Source organism: Sciurus vulgaris, assembly GCF_902686455.1.
Source record: "Sciurus vulgaris genome assembly, chromosome: 8".
Classification (NCBI taxonomy): Eukaryota; Metazoa; Chordata; class Mammalia; order Rodentia; family Sciuridae; genus Sciurus; species Sciurus vulgaris.
The window spans coordinates 121,040,266-121,055,967 of record NC_136468.1 but is presented as its reverse complement, the minus strand read 5'-3'; the positions used below and the strand labels follow the sequence as shown (position 1 = coordinate 121,055,967).

General features: G+C 40.2%; 1 protein-coding gene and 2 pseudogenes across 4 annotated transcripts in view; 1 reads left to right on the top strand and 2 right to left on the bottom strand.

Annotated features, from left to right (window-relative positions):
- LOC306668898 (KH domain-containing RNA-binding protein QKI-like) overlaps positions 1-14,284 on the top strand; it is a 31,477-nt pseudogene extending 17,193 nt beyond the window's left edge. Inside the window, exon 2 of the transcript in view lies at positions 13,415-14,284. The product of the transcript in view is annotated as a KH domain-containing RNA-binding protein QKI-like (transcript). The remainder of the gene's footprint in view (positions 1-13,414) is intronic.
- The window catches only part of LOC306667255 (immunoglobulin lambda-1 light chain-like), a 759,848-nt gene that overhangs the window by 161,259 nt on the left and 582,887 nt on the right, over positions 1-15,702 (bottom strand). The window lies entirely within an intron of this gene.
- The window catches only part of LOC306667283 (E3 ubiquitin-protein ligase RNF138-like), a 97,546-nt pseudogene that overhangs the window by 30,398 nt on the left and 51,446 nt on the right, over positions 1-15,702 (bottom strand). The window lies entirely within an intron of this gene.

Below are 15,702 nucleotides of genomic sequence, written 5' to 3'. Positions count from 1 at the left end.
GTAGACTCAAAGTAGTAAAGAATCAATACTTCAGCAGGCTATTACAATGTCAACTGTTACTTAGGTCAGCTGCCTTCAGAATACCACAGTATAAATGCAGAAATGTAATAACATTGGGACTGTTTCATGGCACAAACACATCTTTATAGCATTGATAAATGCATCAGTTAAGAAATAATGCCACCTCAGGAGTTAATTGGCTTTGGGAACATTTGCTTCATTCTCCTGCCATCCTCTTCATCCACCATGCACCCCTGCCTCTATAATCTCTGTAAGTACTTAAGAGACTTATGAGCAAAATATACTATTTATAACAGTTCATTATATAACAGGTCATGATACAGTTCATTAGTGATTTATGCTTATGTGGCTGTTCACTTTGTTCCCATGTAACCCATTTGTTTTCAATATTTGGCCAGATTTCTTGTATTTACTCTTCATCATGATGCCTAGAAGGCTTTGTATTGGGGCATTCACCTACTTTTCTTTCATCATTAGTGATGCATACAATGTAAAACCACTAGTAAAAGTACCTTTTAATACCTGTTATTTTATACTGAATTAGCCTTGGAGGTTGATTGTGCAATGATATTTAATGTTGTAATTACTGTAATATCAACATATAGGCCCAATCTTCACACTCCTGAGAAATAGTATTCAGATTTTATGGAAGAGAAATAAAGCTGTGATAAATGCTGTAGTTCTAACCTACATTGGAAATCTCTGAGTATAGGTGATTTGCCATGCCATGATGGCATCCGGACGAAGATGAATTTTATATCCTGTACTGTATTGTGTTATAGCTTTCTTCTGTAACAGTTCTCTTCCAAAATGAAGCGTGCTTTTGCCTTAGCAAGGGTGGCATTTGAAAAAGCGAAACAAAACCGTGTAGCCTTTTTCCAGTGTCCTTCAGAACAAGTGATGCAGTTCTTTCTTCACTTTCACTGGTGCACACTGAAATGTTCCTTCAAGAGTTCTCATGATAAACCACTGAGGTCTTTGGCTCTTTTAAAAAAAAGACTTCTAGAGCTGATCATCATATTCTATAAAATAGTAGGATACAAGATTTACATACATAAATTGATTTACTCATCTCTAATAATAAATCTGCTGAAAAAAATTATTCACAATAACCTCACAAAATACTGGGGAATAAATCTTATCCCACCTGGACAATCAATATGGTTCCTCGGACCTTAATGAAGCTGGAATGATCCTGATTGCAAAACCTGAACAATACAGCAAATTAAAAAATACTATCAACCTGATTTATGAATGTCAACATCAAAATTCTAAATAAATATCAGCAAATTTGAAAAACAAAAGACACGATGGTGTGTCCCCATTTTATTTTTCAACCCCTGTACACACACACACACACACACACACACACACACACACACACACACTTCACTTTTCATGTTGCCCTCTGTACAGTGACTCTACACTTAACTGCTCACCCTTTCAGCTCACCAGGCTGGGAATTTCCTGAAGTCAGGTAACAGTTGACAAGTCTCTGTGTAGCCCCTTACATGATAAGTTCTAGCATATACTATAGTAAATGTCATTTAATAGTAAATGTCACAAATTTCTATTTCTTGTTTCTGTTTCTGCTTACACAGGAAAATCATCTAGTCAACCCCTGGGATTCTCTAGCCTCTCAGATTTGAAGTTACAATCTGCAGTTAACCATTTCTTCCTCTGACCTCCATCCTGATCTCCCTGACTACAGTGGAGATAGTGTAGCTGGTCTGTGGGTCTTCTCTGCTGTGGTATGGAGATGGCCACTGCCATGTGTTCATGTTGCCCTTGGCAGTTGTTACCTTTGTGTGAGCCCCTCAGATGAGAAGGCTTTGCGGGCCAGGGACACTTGTGGGTGAGTGGCCCAACCTGTGGCACTCTGCTGGGCCCTCTGCTGGTTCCACCTGTGGGTTGTTCACAAGACTGTCATGCTGTAAGGCTGACCAGTTTCTAACCCTTTGCAGAACTGGCTGCCTACTTTGCTGTATGGCTGCTGTGGTTTCAATTGCTCCCAGACGTCATGTACTCTCTGGTATTCTGCACAAAACACACTAAAATATTACCCAAGCAAAGAGAAATCACAGAAATCCTTACATAAAATCCAGGTGGAAAATATGGTTATAGTTTCTGAATTATGATCCTTTACCCCTTAACTGGTTTATTATTTATACAATCTAATACACATAATGAAGGTAGGGGAGAAGAAACAGAAATTGACAAATTACAAATATATTTGTCATCAGTCTTCATATTATAAAGATAACTCTTAATATTAAATTGATAAATTATGAAATTTTTTACTTACTTTATGTAAATATGTTACTTATGCCATCAAACTTTATACTATTAGCAATTTTATTATTAATTGACAAACCTGAGCACTATCAATCATTCTTTGCAATTTCAAGATAATGAAAGAGTTCAATATTTTAGGATTTGGAAGAGGATCATTCTGTTGCTTCAACTGCTAAGTTGAGCTTAATAAGGCATTTCCTGGTTTGTCACATCACTGGATGAATTTCTGATCAATTATTTCAAAATATAAATTTTATTATCCTTACAGATGAAGAATTTTTTTTAAAAAATTTAACTGATTCTTTTTAGTTATACATAACATAAGGATTCATTTTGACATAATTATAAAAGTGTGGAATATAATTCACTCTAATTCAATCCTCACTATTTACCCTTTGCCTCCTCCACTCCCTCCACTGTCTACTTCTGTCTACAGTACTGGCACTTTACTATTGATTTTTAGTTCTTCTTTTTTTTAAATTTTAATTAAAAACCATAAATTTATATAGGGCAATGTTGTTTGATTTATTTTGTTATTTTTTCCCTTCCCCCCTCTCATCCCACCCCTCTTTTCCCTCTATACATTGCTTTCTTCCTCCATTCTTACCACCCTCCTTATCCCTAACCCTAAACCTAACCCTAACACTAACCCCTCCTACCCCCCCCCCCATATGTCCTCATCCACTTATCAGCGAGATCATTAGACCTTTAGTTTTTTGAGATTGGCTTATCTCACTTAGCATGATATCCTCCAGTTTCATCCATTTGCCTGCAAATGCCATAATTTTGTCATTCCTCATGGTGGAGTAATATTCCATTGTATATATATGCCACAGTTTCTTTATCCATTCATCAACTGAAGGGCATCTGGGTTGGTTCCACAATCTGGCTATAGTGAATTGAGCAGCTATGAACATTGATGTGGCTGTATCTCTGTAGTATGCTGGTTTTAAGTCCTTTGGGTTTAGCCAAGGAGTGGGATAGCTGGGTCAAATGGTGGTTCCATTCCAACCTCTCTGAGGAATCTCCATACTGCTTTCCAGAGTGGATGCACTAGTTTGCAACCCCACCAGCAATGTATGAGTGTTCCTTTTCCCCCACATCCTCGACAACACCTATTTTTGCTTATGTTCTTGATAATCGCCATTCTAATTGGGGTGAGATGAAATCTTAGGGTAGTTTTGATTCGCATTTCTCTTATTACTAGAGATGATGAACATTTTTTCATATGTTTGTTGATTGCTTGTACATCTTCTTCTGTGAAGTGTCTGTTCATTTCCTTAGCCCATTTGTTGATTGGATTATTTGTATTCTTGGTGTAGAGTTTTTTGAGTTCTTTACAGATTCTGGATATTAGCGCTCTATCTGAAGTATGAGTGGCAAAGATATTCTCCCACTCTGTAGGCTCTCTCTTCACATTACTGATAGTTTCCTTTGCTGAGAGAAAGCTTTTTAGTTTGAATCCATCCCAGTTGTTGATTCTTGCTTTTATTTCTTGGGCTATGGGAGTCCTGTTAAGGAAGTCTGCTCCTAAGCCAGCTAGTTGAAGGTTTGGACGTACTTTTTCTTCTATAAGATGCAGGGTCTCTGGTCTGATTCCGAGGTCATTGATCCATTGTGAGTTGAGTTTTGTAAAGGGTGAGAGATAGGGTTTTAATTTCATTCTGTTGCATATGGTTTTCCAGTTTTCCCAGCACCATTTGTTGAAGAGGCTATCTTTTCTCCATTGCATATTTTTGGCCCCTTTGTCTAGTATGAGAAAATTGTATTTATTTGGATTTGTGTATGTGTCCTCTATTCTGTACCATTGATATACCTGTCTATTTTGGTACCAATACCATGCCGTTTTTGTTACTATTGCTTTGTAATAGAGTTGAAGATCTGGTATTGCGATAGCCCCTGCTTCGCTCTTTCTACTGAGGATTGCTTTAGCTATTCTGGGTTTCTTATTCTTCCAGACAAATTTCATAATTGCTTGCTCTATTTCTGTAAGGTACATCATTGGGATTTTAATTGGAATTGCATTGAATCTATATAGCACTTTTGGAGGTATGGCCATTTTGACAATATTAATTCTTCCTATCCATGAACATGGAAGATCTTTCCATCTTCTAAGGTTTTCTTTAATTTCTTTCTTTAGTGTTCTGTAGTTCTCATTGTATAGGTCTTTCACCTCTTTTGTGAGATTGATTCCCAAGCATTTTATTTTTTTTGAGGCTATTGTGAACGGGGTAGTTGTTCTAATTTCTCTTTCTGAAGATTCATCACTTATGTATAAAAATGCATTGGATTTATGAGTGTTGATCTTGTACCCTGCTACTTTACTGAATTCACTTATGAGTTCTAAGAGTTTGTGGTGGAATTTCCAGGTTCCTCTAAATATATAATCATGTCATCAGTGAACAGGGATAGTTTGAGTTCCTCTTTTCCAATTCGTATCCCTTTAATTTCTTTGGTTTGTCTAATTGCTCTGGCTAGAGTCTCAAGGACGATATTGAATAGAAGTGGTGAAAGAGGGCATCCCTGCCTTGTTCGAGTTTTTAGGGGGAATGCTTTCAGTTTTTCACCATTTAGAATGATATTGTCCATGGGCTTAACATAGATGGCCTTCACAATGTTAAGGAATGTTCCCACTATCCCAATTTTTTCTAGTGTTTTGAGCATGAAGGGATGCTGTATTTTATCGAATGCTTTTTCTGCATCTATTGAAATAATCATGTGATTCTTAACTTTTAGTCTGTGGATATGGCAAATGACATTTATTGATTTCCAGATGTTGAACCAACCTTGCATCCCTGGGACAAAACCCACTTGATTATGGTGCACTATCTTTTTAATATGTTTTTGTATGCGATTTGCTAAAATGTTGTTGAGAATTTTTGCGTCGATGTTCATTAAGGATATTGGTCTGAAATTTTCTTTCCTCGATGTATCTCTGTCTGGTTTAGGTATCAGGGTGATATTGGCTTCATAGAATGAGTTTGGGAGGGTTCCCTCCTCTTCTATTTTATGGAATACTTTCAGAAGTATTGGAATGAGCTCTTCTTTGAAGGTTTTGTAGAACTCAGTTGAGAACCCATCTGGCCCTGGACTTTTCTTTGTTGGTAGGTTTTTGATGACCTCTTCTATTTCATTGCTTGAAATTGATTTATTTAAGTTGTGTATGTCTTCCTCATTCAGTTTAGGTAATTCATATGTCTCTAGAAACTTGTTGATGTCTTCGAGGTTTTCTGTTTTGTTGGAGTATAGATTTTCAAAATGACTTCTAATTATGTTTTGTATTTCACTCTTGTCTCTTGTGATATTTCCTTGTTCATTCTTAATTTTAGTAATTTGAGTTTTCTCCCTCTTTCTCTTTGTTAGCATGGTAAGGGTTTATCAATTATGTTTATTTTTTCAAAGAACCTACTATTTATTTTGTTAATTTTTCCGATTGTTTCTTTTGTTTCAATTTCGTTGATTTTGGCTCTGATTTTAACAATTTCCTGTCTTCTACTACTTTTGGTGTTAGTCTGCTCTTCTTTTTCTAGGGCTTTGAGCTGTAGTGTTAAGTTGTTTATTTGTTGATTTCTACTTCTTTTGTTGAATGCACCCCATGAAATAAATCTTCCTCTCAGTACTGCTTTCATAGTGTCCCAGAGATTTTGATATGATGTGTCTTTGTTCTCATTTACTTCTAAGAATTTTTAAATTTCCCTCCTGATGTCTTCTGTTATCCATTCATCGTACAATAGTGTATTATTTAATCTCCACGTATTGGAGAAGTTTCTGTTTTTTATTCTGTCATTTATTTCTAATTTCAGTCCATTATGATCTGATAGAGTACAAGGTAGTATCTCTATCTTCTTGTATTTGCTAACAGTTGCTTTGTGGCATAAAACATGGTCTATTTTAGAGAAGGATCCATGTGCTGCTGAGAAGAAAGTGTATTCGTTCTTTGTTGGATGGTATATTCTATGTAAGTCGGTTAAGTCTAAATTGTTGATTGTGTTATTGAGATCTATGGTTTCTTTTTTCAATTTTTGTTTGGACGATCTATCCAGCGGTGAGAGAGGTGTGTTAAAATCACCTAGTATTATTGTGTTGTGGTCTATTTGATTTCTGGAATTGAGAAGGATTTGTTTGACGTACATAGATGAGCCATTGTTTGGGGCATAGATATTTCTGATTGTTATGTCTTGCTGATTTACGCTTCCCTTAAGCAGTATGTAATGTTCTTCTTTATCCCTTCTGACTGGTTTTGGCTTGAAGTCCACATTATCTGAAATGAGGATGGATACTCCAGCTTTTTCCTGTGTCCGTGTGCATGGTATATATTTTCCCATTCTTTCACCTTTAGTCTATGGGTGTCTCTTTCTATGAGATGGGTCTCTTGCAGGGAGCATATTGTTGGATATTTCTTTTTAATCCAATCTGCCAGTCTATGTCTTTTGATTGATGAGTTCAGGACATTAACATTCACAGTTATTATTGTGACATGATTTGTATTCCCAGTCATTTGACTCATTTTTGTTTTTGGACATGATTTGGTTTCTCCTTTATTTGGCTCTTCCTTTAGGCTAGTTCCTCCCATTGCTGATTTACATCGTTGTTTTTCATCTCTTCCTCATGGAATATTTTGCTGAGAATATTCTGTAATGCCGGCTTTCTTTTAGTAAATTCCTTTAGCTTTTGTTTATCATGGAAGGATTTTATCTCATCGTCAAATCTGAAAGTAAATTTTGCTGGGTATAAGATTCTTGGTTGGCATCCATTTTCTTTCAGGGCTTGGTAAATGTTGTTCCAGGCCCTTCTAGCTTTTAGCATCTGGCCTGAAAATTCTGCTGATATTCTTATTTGTTTCCCCCTTTGTGTAATCTGATTCTTTTCTCTCGTGGCCTTTAAAATTCTGTCTTTATTTTGAAAGTTAGTTATTTTCATAATAATGTGCCATGGTGTAGGTCTTTTGTAATTTTGCATATTTGGAGTCCTATAAGCCTCTTGTACTTGGTTTTCCATTTCATTCTTCAGATTTGGAAAATTTTCTGATATTATTTCATTGAATAGATTGTTCATTCCTTTGGTTTGTTTCTCAAAGCCTTCCTCAATTCCAATAATTCTTAAATTTGGCCTCTTCATGATATCCCATAATTCTTGTAGATTCTGTTCATGATTTCTTACCATCTTCTCTGTTTCGTCAACCTTGTTTTCAAGATTAAATATTTTGTCTTCAATATCTGAGGTTCTGTCTTCCAGGTGATCTATCCTATTGTTTATGCTTTCTGTGGTGTTTCTAACTTGGTTTATTGTTTTCTTCATTTCAAGGATTTCCATTTGTTTTTTTTTTCAGTATCTCTAACTCTTTATTGAAATGCTCTTCTGCTTCCCTTATTTGCTCTTTTAACTGTTGATTAGTGCGTTCATTTAATGCCTGCATTTGTTCTTTCATCTCCTCGTTTGCTTCCCTGATTGTTTTAATTACGTACATTCTGAACTCCCTTTCGGACATTTCTTCTGCTGTGCTGTCATTGGGTTTTATTGACATAGTATCAAAGTTTGTTTGGGACATTTTCTTCCCTTGTTTTCTCATATTGGTCAGATGTGAATGGGACTCTGTGATATTGTAGATTTCCTCTATTGGCTTATAGTGACCCTGTAGATTTCCAGTGTATCACCTATCAGCCTTCAGCAGCCTGAAGTCTTGGATTCATTTGATAATGCAGTGCTTCCAAAGAACGCTGCCCCTAGCCCGCTACTGGTTCCAGGGAGAGAGTCCTTGGGAGGTCTCTTGTTGCCCAGCCCTGGTCCCAGAGGCTGGTTGTAGGTCGGAGGTCTCCACTGGCTTTGGGACTTGTGGCTGGCTCTGTGTAGACAGGCTCTCACTGGGCGGTTTGCCCTGAGAAGATAGCCTAGAGAGGTGCTTCCCGCCGGAGGGGGGCTGGGCTGCTTGGGGAAGTCCCTGGCGCTCTGTGCTGGTCACTGAAGCAACCTGTGGGCGGGCCGGAGCTGGCAGCGGGGCGGGCTGGAGGTGGCTGGGGCCGGCCGGAGCTGGCCACGCTGCTTCTGTGCAGAAGGGCTCTCACTGGGGGGCCTGTTCCAAGAGGCTGGAGGATCTGTCCCTGTGGGAGGAGCCCACCTCCAGATTGCACAGAGCTGCCTGGGGGAGATGCTATCTGCCCTGTCCTATTCTAATAAGCCGCTCGAATCCTGGCCTGCCACCCAGCTGAGCTTCGCTGGATGGGGGAGTTTCACCCCCTGGTTCTATCTAATTCCGAGTCTCTCAATGCCTCCCCTTCTTGAATCCTGGGTTCTGGGGCGACTGGAGATGCAGTCACCCTCTAGTCCGCCATCTTGGATCACCCCTGGTAAAAGCCTGCAGCTGGAGGGGTCAATGCTGCCTGGAGAGGTCTCTGGCTGCCCAGCCCTGGTCCCAGAAGCCGCTTGCATGTCAAATGTCTCCGCTGGCTTGGGGACTTGTGGCTGGCTCTGCATCGAGAGGCTCTCACTGGGCGATCTGCCCCGGGAAGCTAGCCTAGAGAGGCGCTTCCCACCAGAGGGGGCTGGGCTGCTTGGGGGAGTCCCTGGCGCCCTGTGCTGGTCTCTGAAGCAACCTGCGGGCGGGCCGGAGCTGGCAGCGGGGCGGGCTGGAGCTGGCCATGCTGCTTCTGTCTGATTTTTAGTTCTTTTTTTCAGTTAGTGTCTTGGGAATATAAAATTCTTGTAAAATAGTTTTTCTAAAATGATTTATTATTAAGATAAACAAATAATTCTAGATTATTTTGTAACATTTTTAGCTCTATTCAGGTAAAATTTCAAAAAACATTGCATATTTTAAGGAGTAGTATGTGTTGTTTGGAAGTATATATACATTGTGTAATGATTGCTGCAATTGAGCTAATGAACACATATACCATCTCATACATTTTCCCTGTCTCTCTCTATCTCTTTATGTGTGTATTGAGAACATTTAAGATCTACTCTCTTAACAAATGTCCAGGATACAATATTACTAACTGTAGTAAGCTTGCTGGAGATGAGCTCTCCAGATATTACTATGCTGCATGAGTGAAACTTGGCGACCTTCAACCAATAGCTGCTCATTTTCCCTAATTCCATCCCCCTGTCTACTACCATTCTATTGCTGCTTCTATGTGTTTAAGTGGTTTAGATTTCACATCTAAGGGAGATCATTTTCTTCTCAACTTATTACACTTACCATAATATCTTCTAGGTTCATAAATGAAATTGGAAGTGACAGAATTTCCATCATTTTTGTAAGATTGAATACCAGTCAAGTAATAATATGAATGCCTTGTTTATGTATGCAAACATACATATTAAAAATGTGCCAAGAAATTTGAAAATAATTTTCTCTACTAAGTTTATATTTAACAGAGTGCCCTTTCAGAATAACCAGGATACTCTTTCAAGGAAAATCCTCTTTCTTCTGAGCAGTAACCCCAGGTTCCTCCCTCTTTCTGCAGGGCCCCTTCTCTCCCATCACCTCACTACTTCTCTCATCCCCTGTCCTCTGCCACAAATTTCCCTGTGCACAGTCAAACCCCTCCTTCTGCTCTGAGGCAGGCCCTGTAGTGGAGGCCAGACCCAGAAACATGGTCAGAATCTTCTGTTCATGTTCATCTACATATCCTTCCCTACAAAACCAGGCTGATCTCTGTGTCATTTGTTACTAGGAATTTCTGATCAGCCAGGAATCCCAGTTTGGAAATTGACTCATAGTCACAAAGGCTGTTGGTATTGTGACCTGTAAACTGCCAAGGCCCCACCTGGTTCCTTCTCCCTGTCCAACTGTAGTGTCCTGCCTTGGAATCCTGGTTCCAATTGCTTCAGGCCCACTCACTCCCACTAGCTCTGTGTCTAACCTCTGTGGTCCTATGCTTCCTGTTCTGCCCACTAGCAGCTGTATCACCTGCCTCCAGGCCACCAGGTGATGTGAACATCTCAGTAGTCACATAGGTTGGCCCACACAGGGGATGTTCCAAGTAGCAAAGAATGGTTCCTTGTCTGTCAGGGACAGAGAGCTCCTGGTGTTTGCTGTGTGATAGTCCTTGAATGCTCCTCACATCATGTGAGGGCAAGAGTGATAGAAAGAGAAAGGTCAAATTGTCACCAGGATTCAAGTCCTCAGGGATTTTATCAGGAATAGGTTACTTCAGAGTCAGTTTATGTTTTGCAGAGAGTTTCCCAAGCTGGGGTTCCCTGGACAAAAGTGGAGATGGTTGGCTAAAGAGGCCTGGTATTGATTCCTGGTGCACTGACTCATTTGATCAACAAATATTCATGGACAATGCAATCAGTGCTAGAGTCCAAACCAGTTGACTAGATACAGTGTTGAGTAGTTCAGATGGTTCCTTCCCTGTTACAGGTATAATATTGTCAAGCTGGAATTTAGGGTCTCTGCAATTGTGTGTCAGACATGTAGTATTCACATGCATTTTTCTAGAGAGCAGTTCTAGCTTCTTCCACAAATTTTCAAAACTCCAGAACCCAAGAGTTCAACACCCACGGACCTAGAATTCCCACCTTACCAGATGAGAACTTGCTTCTCTCTCAGGGAGTCTAGGAAGGTGGAAGACACAGTCACAAATAAAAGATGTTCTTAATATTAATTTTAATCCTGCACTAGACCTGAGGCTTTAAGCAGTTAGAGAAGGGACTCCTTGCAAGGAGTGAAGAATAGAGGCTACAGTGTGTCCCTAAATGCTATCACTCTCTTCCCCCCTGTCTTAATCATGATATACTCTGCACCCTCCTGCATTTTTCAAAGCTGATATGGTAGTCAGTTTTTCATTGTTATGACGAATACCTGAGATGATGTGGTTATGATAAAAGGTTTATTTTAGCTCACAGTTTGGGAGGTTTCATTTCATGATCAGTTGGCTCATTGCTTTAGATCCCATGGCAAGGCAGCAAATCATGGTAGGAGCCAGTGGTGGAGGAAGCAGCTCACTTCATGGTGGCCAGAGGAACAGGAGTCTCAATAACTCCTTATAAAACAGGACCCCAGTGGCCTAAATTCCATTCACTAGGCCCCACCACCTACAAGTTCTGCCATCTTCAAAGAGCACTGTGACTGGACATCAGACTTTCAACATATGATGGACCTTTGGGGAACAAATATGCCCATGACAGCTGACTTCTAGAAATTATCATCAGAAGTTTGTAAACTGGGGATTGGGGCAAATGGTGGATTATGGAAGGTTGCTTTCCTGGTCACTCCATGTCAAGGAACCATGATTTCTGGGCTGGGGAGATAGCTCAGTTGGTAGAGTGCTTGCCTGGCAAGCACAAGACCCTGGGTTCAATCCCTAGCACCGCAAAGAAAAAAATAGAAAGAAAGAAATTATACTCTCATTTACATAGTTCCTTGAAATGCTGAGAAAGGGGATTTTTTCTGGGAAATACTCTGAACATTGAAAACAGATTGGGGAATCACACAGTTGGATGGAAAAAATTAAAAGAGATACCCAAGGCTGCTGCTCCTGGCAACTCTCCTGTGCTAAATTGTGAAGCAGTACTTCAGTTAAAGAAACCCAGTTTTGGGGAATCCGAGAGTTGTGTAGATATGGAGCAAGATCGGAGTTCAAAGTCACTGCACAAGGACGCTGAAGTATATCTTGTGCAACAATATTCTGCAGAGGGGAAAGGGAGGAAACACATGTCCTGTCTTTCCTGGCTATGAGGGGAATTGGAGGAAGTAATCACCTTTCAGCTACAGCAGAGAAGAGGGGCAACTGTGGGGCCTGAGTTCCCAACAGCTGTTCCTGCCCTAAGAACACATTTGGCAAACCCACAAGAACGGTACCATGTGGGTCTAAGAGACCAGAAGAATATAAAAAATATGGAGTGGGATTTTTGTAGGGGGAAAGTGGTCAGAAAAACACACTTGACGAACCTCACCACAGAACAACCTCTTATAAAATTGGCTGCCTGAAAGTGCAGCTGTAAGGAGAAGCCTAGTGGAGAACACGAAACCGTGGGGAGGAATTCATAGTTTGGAGTCTGAAACCTAAAGTAGTGAAAACACGTAGTCAACGTGTGTCTGAGGGGAACAAGTATTGACCTCTCCCCTTCATGAGTGAAACTCAGAGATTTTTCCTGGGTGACAGTCATCCAGCAAGTCCCAGTATCTGCTCAGCCAGCGAGGTGCACCAGTTAAAAACATTCAGACCAATCAGTGGAAGAGCTTGTACACTTAACCAGAACCCTTGCCCCGAAGGGCAGGGCTTATGGGACCCCCTGTCACTTCAGCAACCACCACTATCACAACTGAGAAGAATATTTCGACCTACAATGGGAACAATTCCCTAAATATTAAGACAGATACACTATTATATTTATTTGTGTTTTCATTTTTACTTTTGTACTTATTAGTTTTTTCTATTCAGTCTTCTTTGGTGACCTGCTTGGCTAGTGGACATTTATACTTATTTAGACTTGTATTTAGTTCTTCTTTTCATTTTTAGTCTGTGTTTCTTTTTTTCTTTGTGTCTTATTCCTAACATTTTTGTAAGGCTGTTATTCCTCAGAGATCAATAGTTTGAGAACTAAGATGTTTAGGGTTAGGGAGAGTGTCTGATACTGGAAAATTGGAGACATGTGGCAGGACCAAGTGCCAATGCAGAGTACTGAGACTGAGCCCTGCTCTGGCTCCTTCCCAGCTGCAAAATATCCACCATGCAGTGTCCACTGCTGAGCTGTCTAACCTCATGACTGATCATTCACACAGTTCCGGCCTCATGTTCAAGGGATGACTGATGTTACTTTGTATCTACAAGTACCTGGGTTTGTACCATGAGCTGTTTTTCAAAAGGTGTGTAATTCTGTACAGCAGTTGACACTACTATTCCCAAATTCCATGGTCTACAATGGGATTTTCTAGGGAGTCTTGACCTAAACACCAGCTTTTGACTCCTATCACCAACTCTTCAATTAGCATACCACTGCGGAATATGGTCACACACTCTCACCTCAGAATACATACCCATTTGTCAATTTTCAGGGTCACATATATATGCTGGTAACCAAGGAGAAGGACAATGGCTCCAGAGAGTCCACTGGCCAGGGCTCACCCTAGCCCATTCCTTCTCTCTGGCAGAGGCCCCAAGGTGCTGGGCTCAGTGAGCTGCAGAGCCTGGAATTAGGTCATTGTGATCGGAGAAATGGTAATACCAGATTACCTGATTATGGAGATGATGAACAACAAATGAACTTGAGCATCCTTTCCAAATTCTGCAGAATCTCCAAACACCTCCAGAGGCTACAGGAAGAAGAATTTAGTACAGGGAAGATCTTGAGACCCAGAGGAATTACAGCTAAACAGCTTGAAGCAGAAACTGGATATATAATAATTGTGCCAGCCAGGGGCTCAATGTCACATAAAGAGGAGGAGGAGCAGAATAGAGCAAACCCAATTGGGAGCATCAGAATGAAGATTTCCATGTGCAAATCACTGTGGAAGATGCTCAGAGCAGAGCAGAAATAAAACAGAAGAGAAGTTGAAGAAGTGAAGAAACTACTGGTACCTGCAACGAGAGGAGAAGACAGCTTGAAGAAGATGCAGCTGATGGAGATGGGGATTCCAAATGACACCTAGAGATATGCCAACATTAAATCAACAGCCCTTGGCTTTTCTCTTGCAGCAACAGCCCAGGCTGCTTCTAGAATCATAACTAGGCCTAGGCCTGTCCTCCCCACAGCTGGCCCTACCATTATGCCTTTGGTCAGACAAATACAGACGACTGATATGCTAAATGGAGCTCCTCATTCAACTGCAGCAATAGTCCCTCCAGGATCTGAGCCTGGGTTGATCTACACACCCTACCAATACCCTTACACGTTGGCACAACCTACATCAATCCTTGACTACCCTGTTGAACCCACAGTTGTATTAGCTGCAGTGGCTACTGATGTTCAGAGGCAAAACATGTGTGTCCATCATTACCAAAGGACTGTCACCAAAGGGTGAGCCACCACTGGCAACTAACCTATGAACTTCTGATCTCTGAACTCTTTACTCAGTGATGACCTGACCACAGTTGCCTGCTGAACTGTGGCCTTTGCTTGCCTGTGGTCAGTGATGAGAGCTGAGGCACTTGTCTATTTGCCTTACCATCTAACCAAACCAAAGGCAAAGAAAATGTTGTACTGTAATTGAGCTCCCCATGCCCTCCCCAAGCCCCACCCTGTTTGGATGAAAGGGTTTCTAGAACCTGCCCTGAATAGTAGTAGCATATTAAGGCCCAAAACATCCCACAGCACTGATCATCTTTCAATGTCTCATCCCAAGTGAATGGTAAGAAGGGAGACACATGACCCTTATCTACTCAGTGACAGCAGGCAGTTACTGTAAGAGACTTCTAGGGAACATTTCTTCTCATAGGGAAGTCACACTCTCTGAATGTACTGTGTGATGATGCATCATGCATGAATCTTCTCCACTCAGGTAAATCACTGGTGAAGTGATGAAAGAGAATTCAAAGTTTGATATGCTGTTCAGTCACTACAGTGCCCTCAGAGGGCAGAAGATGCAACTTTTGAAATACTGCCTCCCATGTTTGAATTATTAGGAGATTGTGCCCTGAGAGAAAAACTTAAGGGGTTTTGAAAAATAATGCAAAGAATAAAATTGCAACAGTATTTTTAAAAAATGAATATCTGATCTAATATTGCTGAACCTTTATTTTATACCTCCTTAAAACAATTTGAGAACCATGTGAATCCATTGTGTGTCACATTTTAGGGCAAACTGTTTAAGGATTTTTTACAACACACGTTGTAGAAGAAAATTGTTAAGGATGTAAAATCCATACCTGCCTATTTGCTGTATACCTGTAATGGAAATGAAGATAAAAGTGTAGTTCATTGTAATAAATGAACAAAAATACTTTTTCTACACAAGGGTGCTGGTGCAAAATGTGTTTGTGTGTGCTTGTGTGTTTATATGTGTGTGTGTGTATATATATGCATGTATATATATATATATATACATATATATACTTTTTTTCCAGAATGGTACATTTATTATCTTTAATAGGATTATTCTCATAGTACATCCTTTTTAAGTTGTTTTCTATTGTAAACAAATGGGATACATATTGTTTCTCTATTTGTACATGCAGTCAAGGCATACCATTTGTGTAATCATAAATTTACATAGGGTAATGTTGTTTGATTCATTCTGTTATTTTTCTCCCTTCCCCCCACCCCTCCCACCCCTCTTTTCCCACTATACAGTCCTTCCTTCCTCCATTCTTACCACCCTCCTTATCCCTAACCCTAAACCGAACCCTAACGCTAACTCTAACCCCTCCCACCCCCCATTATATGTCCTCATCCGCTTATCAGTGAGATCATTCATCCTTTAGTTTTTTGAGATTGGCTTAT